The 9,485-nt window shown below is 43.5% G+C and overlaps 1 non-coding gene across 1 annotated transcript; it reads left to right on the forward strand.

Annotated features, from left to right (window-relative positions):
• The first annotated feature begins 7,958 nt into the window (after positions 1-7,958).
• LOC120253928 lies at positions 7,959-8,065 on the forward strand. Its single transcript, XR_005534465.1, has one exon. It is a non-coding gene; the product is annotated as a small nucleolar RNA R71 (small nucleolar RNA).
• Positions 8,066-9,485: the final 1,420 nt, after the last annotated feature.

Here is a 9,485-nt window from a genome sequence, read left to right on the forward strand (position 1 = left end):
GTAGTCGCCCGATTCCAGCCCAATTTAAAGCCGAATCAACCCTGATTTTAGGATTCTTTTCTCCATCTTTTCCCAACTTGAGAGAGGGCTTTGGCTAGGGTTTCGAGGGTTATTGGCCAAGGTTTTAGAGAGGTTCTACGGCTCTGACATCGTCATTCCTTAGGAAGAAGGTTGGTAGGGGAGCTTCCGTCGAGGCGTATCCTATACCGGACGAGGGAATCCTTGGACGACGAATAGAGGACTTTCCACAAGACCATCGACATGACTATCGAGAGGGTTTCTTTATGGATTCATTGCTTTTACATTCTATTTCTTTGATTGTACTTAGCTCCATGGAGAGCTAAACCCCTAGTGGGTACTCGGGTTTTGTGAACCCTAGGATGTATTTGCTTCTTTGAACCACTTTATTATGCTTTCAATTAATTGATGTTTATTGTGAGTTCCAACCTTGAATGCTTGATTGTATGAACATTTCCCCTAGAGTGACACTAGGGTTGAGAGTTCTTGTTGGTAACCTTGTGAGTGAGTGACACACCACGAGTGTTAGACAAAGCTAGGTTGGAGAGGGTTGAGAGGGTGAGTCGAGAGGTACAGGAGCGTCCCCCTTCCGCTCCGACGTGATAGATTCTACCTCCGTTCCTCAAGTTCTTTGCGGCCATAATAGAGTGAATGGTCTAAGGGATGACCCTCCGCTGGGGCTTAGTTGCGAGTGCAACGGAGTGAAGCGTTGAGGTGATCTTAGTATCTTGAGCTTAATCGTGGTTAGGGACCTTCCACCTGGACCAAAGGGTTAGGTTTATAATTAGGAAAAGGTTTATCACTTGGAATCCCTAGAGCTCATTGCAACTCTATGCGAGTGGGAGGTGTTGAGATTGTTCGATTTCTCCTCCGGGACATGTATAGAGTTAGTTATAGTTGACCTTAGATTTGGGACTATGTAATTAAGGATTTCCACGACTCACCATTGCATTGATTAGGAAGTATAATAGAGGGTTCTTGTACTTGAAATAATTATCCTAGGCCCAGCATTATCCGGGTACTCCATCTTTATCGATTGCATTACCCCCTTCTTTACTTTTGCTCTCTTACTTGTTGCTTTTACTGTTGAGAATTGAATCATTGTCACACTCATTATCATTGATCTTTTACATAGCTAAGAATTGAATTAAGTATTTTTATTCCCTACTCCCTGTGGATTCGATACCCGCTCACCCGGGATTATTACTTCGACAAACCCATGCACTTGCAGGATATACGCAAAGAGAGCTTGTCAACCAACTTGTCTATCATTGAAGAAGCAAGTGATCCACGACGTGAACGTGTGCCCGTTTGCGTTACCCCGATGAAAGTATAGATTCGGGAAGCTATTCAGGCCGGATACTATAGCAGAGCAATGTAGCAAGGTACTGTAGCAACACTGTTCACAACCGGCCGAGAAAACAGGAATTCAGAGAATCCACATGGGCATGTGGAAATTATCCATGCCCGTGTGGAAATTCCACATGGGCGTGTGAAAAATCTACAGGCTCGTGTAGTCGCCCGACTCCAGCCCTATTTAAAGCCGATTTAGCCCCGATTTCAGCATTCTTTTCTCCATCTTTTCCCCAACTTGAGAGAGGTCTTCGGTTAGGGTTTCAAGGGGCATTGGCTAGGGTTTTGGAGAGGTTCTACGGCTCCGACATCGCGCGTCGTTTGGAAGAAGGTTATTTGGAGAGCTTTCATCGGCAACAATCCGGCGAGGTGTATCCTAGTCCGGACAAAGGATCCCTTGCGACGAGTAGAGGACTCTCCTCAAGACCATCGACACGACCATCGAGGGTGTTTTTCTATGGATTCATTGCTTTTACATTCTATTTCTTTGATTGTATTTAGCTCCATGGAGAGCTAAACCCCTAGTTGGTACTTGGGTATTTTTGAACCCTAGGATGTATTCATTTTATTGAATCTCTTTTTTATGCTTTCAATTAATGATGTTTATTGTGAGTTCCAACCTTGAATGCTTGATTGTATGAACATTTCCCCTAGAGTGACACTAGGGTTGAGAGTTCTTGTTGGTAACCTTGTGAGTGAGTGACACACCATGAGTGTTAGACAAAGCTAGGTTGGAGAGGGTTGAGAGAGTGAGTCGAGAGGTACAGGAGCGTCCCCCTTCCCCTCCGACGTGATAGATTCTACCTCCATTCCTCAAGTTCTTTGCGGCCATAATAGAGTGAATGGTCTAAGGGATGACCCTCCGCTGGGGCTTAGTTGCGAGTGCAACGGAGTGAAGCGTTGAGGTGATCTTAGTATCTTGAGCTTAATCGTGGTTAGGGACCTTCCACCTGGACCAAAGGGTTAGGTTTATAATTAGGAAAAGGTTTATCACTTGGAATCCCTAGAGCTCATTGCAACTCTATGCGAGTGGGAGGTGTTGAGATTGTTCGATTTCTCCTCCGGGACATGTATAGAGTTAGGCATAGTTGACCTTAGATTTGGGACTATACAATTAAGGATTTCCATGACTCACTATTGCATTGATTAGGAAGCATAATAGAGGGTTCTTGCACTTGAAGCGATCGTCCTAGGCGGAGCATTATCCGAGTTTACCTTACCTTCTCCTTTACTCGTGCTCTCTTACTTGTTGATTTTAATTTTGAGAATTGAATCATTGTCATACTTATCACTATTGATTTTTCACATAGCTAAGAAGCGGATTAAGTGTTTTTATTCCCTACTCCCTGTGGATTCGATACCCGCTCATCCGGGATTATTACTTCGATAAACCCGTGCACTTGATGGATATACGCAAGGGGACCTTGTCACTCTTCCTGAAGGCTGAAATCTCTTGCCTCAGTATAGCTACCTTTCTTGGTGGGAAGTACCTTACAAGGAATTTTTCCACCATCTCTTTCCATATAGTGATAGATCCGGTAGCCAAGGAGATGAGCCATCTATATGCTGTTCCTCTCAAACTAAATTGGAATAACCTCAATCTGATGACATCATTCGAAAATAAGTTGATCTTGAAGGTGGAGCAAATTTGGAGGAAGCGGGATAAGTGAGCATGGGGCTCTTCATCAGCTAACCCATTAAACTGCACTGAATTCTAGACTATCCCGACCGTGCTTGCTTTATTTTCAAAGTTGTTCACCAGTACTATCGAGGCTTGCACACTGAACTCCTTACCCGTAAACTATGGTCTCACAATCTGACAATGTGCTTCTTGGCTCGGCCACAAGTAAGTGTTCACAATACTCTACTTAAATTTCTTATTGTCTTGAATTCTCTGTTCCTTCTCTTAACCTTTGATGCAAGGTCCTCTCAATCTTGTTGTCGGGTTCTATCAAGTTTGGTTAACTTGCATGGGTCATAAGATGGTTACCTTGCACAATATTAAAAACCAGCAATTAAGATTCGAAAAAAGACTAGGAAAAACAATGAAAGCAAAGGAATGGAAATATATGTACAACAAAAATAAACCAAAACAAAGTAAACAAATAAAAGAAATAATGGCCTGCAACTACACGGGATCGTCAAGTAAAACCTCTCGCGCAAGTATGAGAGGGTCATATTCCAAGGGCCCAAGGTGCTACCCTTACTTCCTCTTCGCGTGCTGTCTAGCCTACAGGTTCAAGTGAGTGCTCTAAACTACAAAAGAAGTAGAAATTAGTCTAAGATGAATGTCTACAATTGGTGTAAAGTGGGGGTAAAAATCAAGGGATGCTAGATTTACCAAGCTAGATGGGAAGGATCCTAGAACTACCATGCAAATAGGGTTTGCACAAAGAGATTCCTAAAATAGGTCAACCCGATGGTCACGGCAATTGACCCCTAATCCAATATGAGTATTGATACAAAATTTCTTCCAACCAAATCCTCCTATGATCGCATTAAAATAGGAGAAATCTCTAATTAGAGTCAATACTCAAACTAGGTCCAACCCTAATATTGGAAGGGCGTATTTGTACATGGACCCCTTCCAAGCTAAGTGTGTCTGGTACAAGGGCATTGGTCACCCAACCAAGTACAACCTAGAAATAAACATATAGAGTTCTCATGTATATCAATGCCACAAAGTAAACCAGGCTTGAATCACAAACACACCAATTACAATAAAATAGATCAAAGCATCCAGCTACACAAGTTCACTCCAAGGTTCATTGACATCTAATGACCTTGGGGTTTAGTTGTTTGACACGTCCGTATATGCGTGTAAACCGCAAGTGCACAGGTGTCGAAGTAATAATCCCAGATAAGTGGGTATCGTATCAACAGAGAGTAGGGGATAAAGACACTTAAGTTGTTTCTTAACTAATATGGAAGATGAATAGTGATAAGTGTGACAAAATATGAAATAACGAGAATAAAAACAACAAGATAGAGGGCACAAGGAGAAGGTAAGGCAATTGATAAAGATGCGGTACTCGGATATTGATCCTCCTAGGACAATCATTTCAAGTGCAAGAACCCTCTATTATACTTCCTAATTGATGCAACAATGAGTCGTGGAAATCTTTAATTACATGATTCCAAATCTAAGGTCAACCATGCCTAACCCTATACATGTCCCGGAGGAGAGATTGAATAACCTCTCAACCTCGCACTCGCATAGAATTGCAATGAGCTCTAGGGATTCTAAGTGATAAACCCTATTACTATATATAGACCTAACACTTTGGTCCAGGTGGAAGATCCCTAGCCACAATTAAGCCCTAGGTGCTAAAATCACTTCAGTGCTTCACTCCGTTGCACTCGCAACTAAGCCCCAGCGGAAGGTCATCTCTTAGCCCATTCACTCTACTATGGCCGCAAAGAACTCTTGGAACATGGAGGTAGGATAGATCACACCGGAGGGGAAAGGGGACGCTCCGCTACCTCTCGACTCACCCTCTCAACCCTCTCCAATCTAGCTTTGTCTAACTCTCATGGTGTGTCACTCACTCACAAGAGTTACCAAAAAGAACTCTCAACCCTAGTGTCACTCTAGGGGAGTATTCATACAATCAAATCTCCAAGATTAGAACTCACAATAAACATTAATTAATTGAAAACATAATAAAGAGATTCAATGAAACGAATACATCCTAGGGTTCACAAGTACCCAAGTACCCACTAGGCGTTTAGCTCTCCATGGAGCTAGATACAATCAATGAAATCGAATGTAAAAACAAAGCGTCCATAGAAAACCCCCTCGTTAGTTGTGGTGATTATCTTGTGGAGAGTCCTCTACTCATCGCAAGGGTTCCTTTGTCCGGCCTAGGATACACCTCTCCAGATCGGTGCTGACGAAATGGGCAACTCACAGGCCCAACTCACTAAGCCTAGGATACACCTCTCCGGAGGAGAGATTGAATAACCTCTCAACCTTGCACTCGCATAGAATTGTAATAACCTCTAGGGATTCCAAGTGATAAACCCTATTCCTATGTATACACCTCTCCGGAGCTCCTCTGTTGAGATTCGCACGGGTGTGCAAAAATTACCCACGCATGTGCGATTTTCACAAGGTCACCTACAGGGTCGAGTCCATGCCCCTGTGTGGTCTCGGGATAATCTGCCAATCTCTGCAGGAATTCACACGCCCGTGCGGAAATTACCCATGAGCGTGAGAGAATCGCATGGTCATTCACAGGGGCGAGTCCACGCCCCTGTGCCTTCTCTGGATGAGCTCGCAATGCAAATTCACGGGCGTGCGGAAATTCCACACGCCCGTGCGTTTTCTCTGGATGCCTTAGAAAATTCTGCAGTCTCTGCAGAAATTTTTTGAACATGTTTACACACTCAGAATCTGCCCTAATATGCAAATTTTGCAAGTGAAAAACATGAGAAATAGCTCAAATGGCCCAACTTCGCCAAATCCACATGAAAACACACGATGACAATTCAAAACCCACAATAAAATCGCAGCACAAGTATATAAAAATCAAGACACCAACACTCAACACTTTATTCGTGCACACACTAAACTACTAAACTATGAAAACAGTAAACACTTGGGTTACCTCCCAAGAAGTGCTTGTTTAACGTCACTTAGCTTGACGTACCTTGTCTTACCTCACGGGGGTTCATATATGAAAGTTGCCCTCTTACCCATGGCTTGGAAGCACGACGAGCAAAATCTCTTGAGGGTATAGGGTGAATTATCGGGCTTGGGACCGCCTAACAATGGTTCATCCAACTTCTTCGGTTCACGCACGTCTCCAACAGCCTTGGAGCGTTTCCGATGGTGTCTCCTAGCCCTCTTTATCTTCCGGAGCACCTTCCTCAAGATCCCCGGGGTAGATGGTACTTCTTCCATCGAACCAAGCATCATTACTTCTTCATTATCCTCCTCTTGGTCTAACAGACCCTCATACGGGTCTGGATTAAACATTTCCTGCATGTATTCATCAACAATCTCATCAGTAGTGTCTAGAAAATATAAAGTATCATCGAAATCAAGAGAATACCGCATGGCTTCAGCAAGGTGGTATGTGAGCTTGTCATCTCCAACTCTCAAAGTTAGCTCTTCACAGTCCATATCAATCAATGCCTTGGAAGTCCGCAAGAACGACCTCCCAAGTATCAAGGGTACATCCACATCCTCATCGACGTTTAGCACCACAAAGTCTACAGGAAATATATACTTGTCCACCTTGACAAGCACATCTTTGATGATACCCCTCGGATGTCTCACCGTTCAGTCCGCCAATTGCAAAGTCATCCGAGTGGGTCTAGGCTCGCCCAAGCCTAACTTTTGAAAAGAAGGTGTATGGCATGACGTTGATACTGGCCCCTGAGTGCGCCAATGCCATTTCTTCACCTAGATTTCCAGTATTACACGGAATAATGAAGCGTCCTGGGTCTTTCTTCTTATTTGGCATGTTTTTTTGCAAAACCGCCGAGCAAGATGCATCTAAAATCACTGAAGTACTCTCCTCAACTTCCTCTTGTTGGTCAACAAGTCTTTCAAGAATTTTGCATACTTAGGCATTTGGGCCAATGGCTCAACAAAAGGAATATTGATGTGGAGTTGTTTGAACAAACTCAGGAACTTATTGTACTGTTCATCCCCTTTTTCATTCTTCAATCTAGAGGGATAAGGGATTCTTGGCTTCAAAGGTGGGGGTACCACCTCCTTCTCTTTGCTTGCTCCTTTCTCAACCTCTTTAACCTCGGGTGCACGTTCATTGGGCTTCTTACTCTGAAGCTTACCCTCAACCTCACGACCACTTCTCAAAGTGATCGCCTTCACATGCTCTCTAGGGTTGGTCTCGGTGTTACTCGGCAAGCTTCCTTGTGGCCTTTCCGATAAGGACTTCGCAATCTGCCCTACTTGATTTTCAAGATTATGCAAAGAGGCGGTGTGGTTGTGAAGTGTAGCCTCAACTAATTGGAATCTTGTATCAGATGATTGCACAAACCTAGTTAAGGCCTTCTCCAAATCGTTCATTCAGGTCTCCAAACCTGAAACTCGGTTCTCCATGTTTGGGGCTTGTTGTTAGAAACCCGGTGGCCCTATGGCCTTTTGTGGACCGTGGTTGCTCTACGAGAAATTGGGATGACTCTTCCAACCCGAATTGTAGGTATTTCTGTATGGGTTTCCTTGATTCCTCATACCATTACCCACAAAATCGACATTCTAAACCGAAGATGCATCACCAATAGAGATCGGGCAATCGGAGGGAGCATGTGCTCCACCACACCCGGTGCAAGTAGTCATGGCCTCCACTCTATTCGAAGTTAGGAGATCTAACTTCTTACTCAATGATTCTACTTAAGCCGCCAATGAGGTTACTACATCTATCTCATGGAGGCCGGCCATATTTTTCTTCTTCCTAGCATTCCATTGGTAGTTGTTTAACCCCAATTCTCCAATTAGTTGACGGGCCTCACCGGGGGTCTTGCTACCTAAGGTACCTCCTGCTGCGGCATCCAAGAGTTACCTTGTACTCAGATTTAAACCACTGTAAAAGGCCTGAACAATCATCCACTCTGGGAATCCATGTTCCGGGCACTTTCTCAGGAGCTCCTTGACCCTTTCCCACGTCTAAAATAGAGACTCCAATTCCAATTGTACAAAGGATGAGATCTCATTCCTAAGCTTTGCAGATTTTCCGGGAGGGAAATAACGTGCAAGAAAAGCTTCTACCATCTCCTCCCATGTGGTAATTGATGCCCTAGGTAATGAGTGTAGCCACTGCTTCGCTCCCCCTTTCAAGGAAAATGGGAAGGCTCTCAACTTGATGGCATCATCCGTTACCCCGTTTATCTTAAGCATATCGGACACCTCAAGAAAGTTCTCTATATGACTGTTCAAATCCTCATCGGCCAAACCATTAAATTGTGCGAATTGCTACAACATGTGGATGAATGCCGGCTTCAGCTCGAACTTCTGAGCTGTAATTAGGGGACCCACAATACTCGATTATGTCCCCAATACTGAAGGTCTAGCATAATCGGATAATGTCCACTGCTGCTCATTCTGTTCTGCAATATTTTCATATTCTTCTACTTTAAAATCAGCTAGATTAGACTGTTCTTGCACATGTTCTTTCCCTTTTCTACTAGGTGTACGTTGGAGCTTGGGGTCTCCTTCAATCAATATCGAAGGGTTCCCTCGGGTCATAACCTGGAGTTGCACCAAAAGAAAGAAAACAAAATCAGAACGATGATAGAAAAGAAGATATGAAATAGAATGAATGAATAGCTAAGAAAACAAAGTGCACAGGTTCTTTCACTTTTCTTCTAAGTGTACAGTGCCAAAAACTTGACACGTCCATATATGCGTGTAAACAGCAAGTGCACGGGTATCGACATAATAATCCCAAATGATTGGGTATCGTATCCACAGAGAGCAGGGGATAAAGAAGACACTTAAGTTGTTTCTTAACTAATGTGGAAGATGAATAGAGATAAGTGTGACAAAATATGAAATAACGAGAATAAAAACAACAAGATAGAGGGCACAAGTAAAGGAGAAGGTAAAGCAATTGATAAAGATGCGGTACTCGGATATTGATCCTCCTAGGACAATCATTTCAAGTGCAAGAACCCTCTATTATACTTCCTAATTGATGCAACAATGAGTCGTGGAAATCTTTAATTACATGATTCCAAATCTAAGGTCAACCATGCCTAACCCTATACATGTCCCGGAGGAGAGATTGAATAACCTCTCAACCTCGCACTCGCATAGAATTGCAATGAGCTCTAGGGATTCTAAGTGATAAACCCTATTACTATATATAGACCTAACACTTTGGTCCAGGTGGAAGATCCCTAGCCACAATTAAGCCCTAGGTGCTAAAATCACTTCAGTGCTTCACTCCGTTGCACTCGCAACTAAGCCCCAGCGAAAGTCATCCCTTAGCCCATTCACTCTACTATAGCCGCAAAGAACTCTAGGAATGTTGACAAGTACCCCTTGCTTATATCCCGCAAGTGCACGGGTTTGTCGAAGTAATAATCTCGGGTGAGCGGGGTCGAATCCACAGGGAGTAGGGAATGAAAATACTTAATTTGGT

This window comes from Dioscorea cayenensis, unplaced genomic scaffold (genome assembly GCF_009730915.1).
Source record: "Dioscorea cayenensis subsp. rotundata cultivar TDr96_F1 unplaced genomic scaffold, TDr96_F1_v2_PseudoChromosome.rev07_lg8_w22 25.fasta BLBR01000252.1, whole genome shotgun sequence".
Taxonomy (NCBI): domain Eukaryota; kingdom Viridiplantae; phylum Streptophyta; class Magnoliopsida; order Dioscoreales; family Dioscoreaceae; genus Dioscorea; species Dioscorea cayenensis.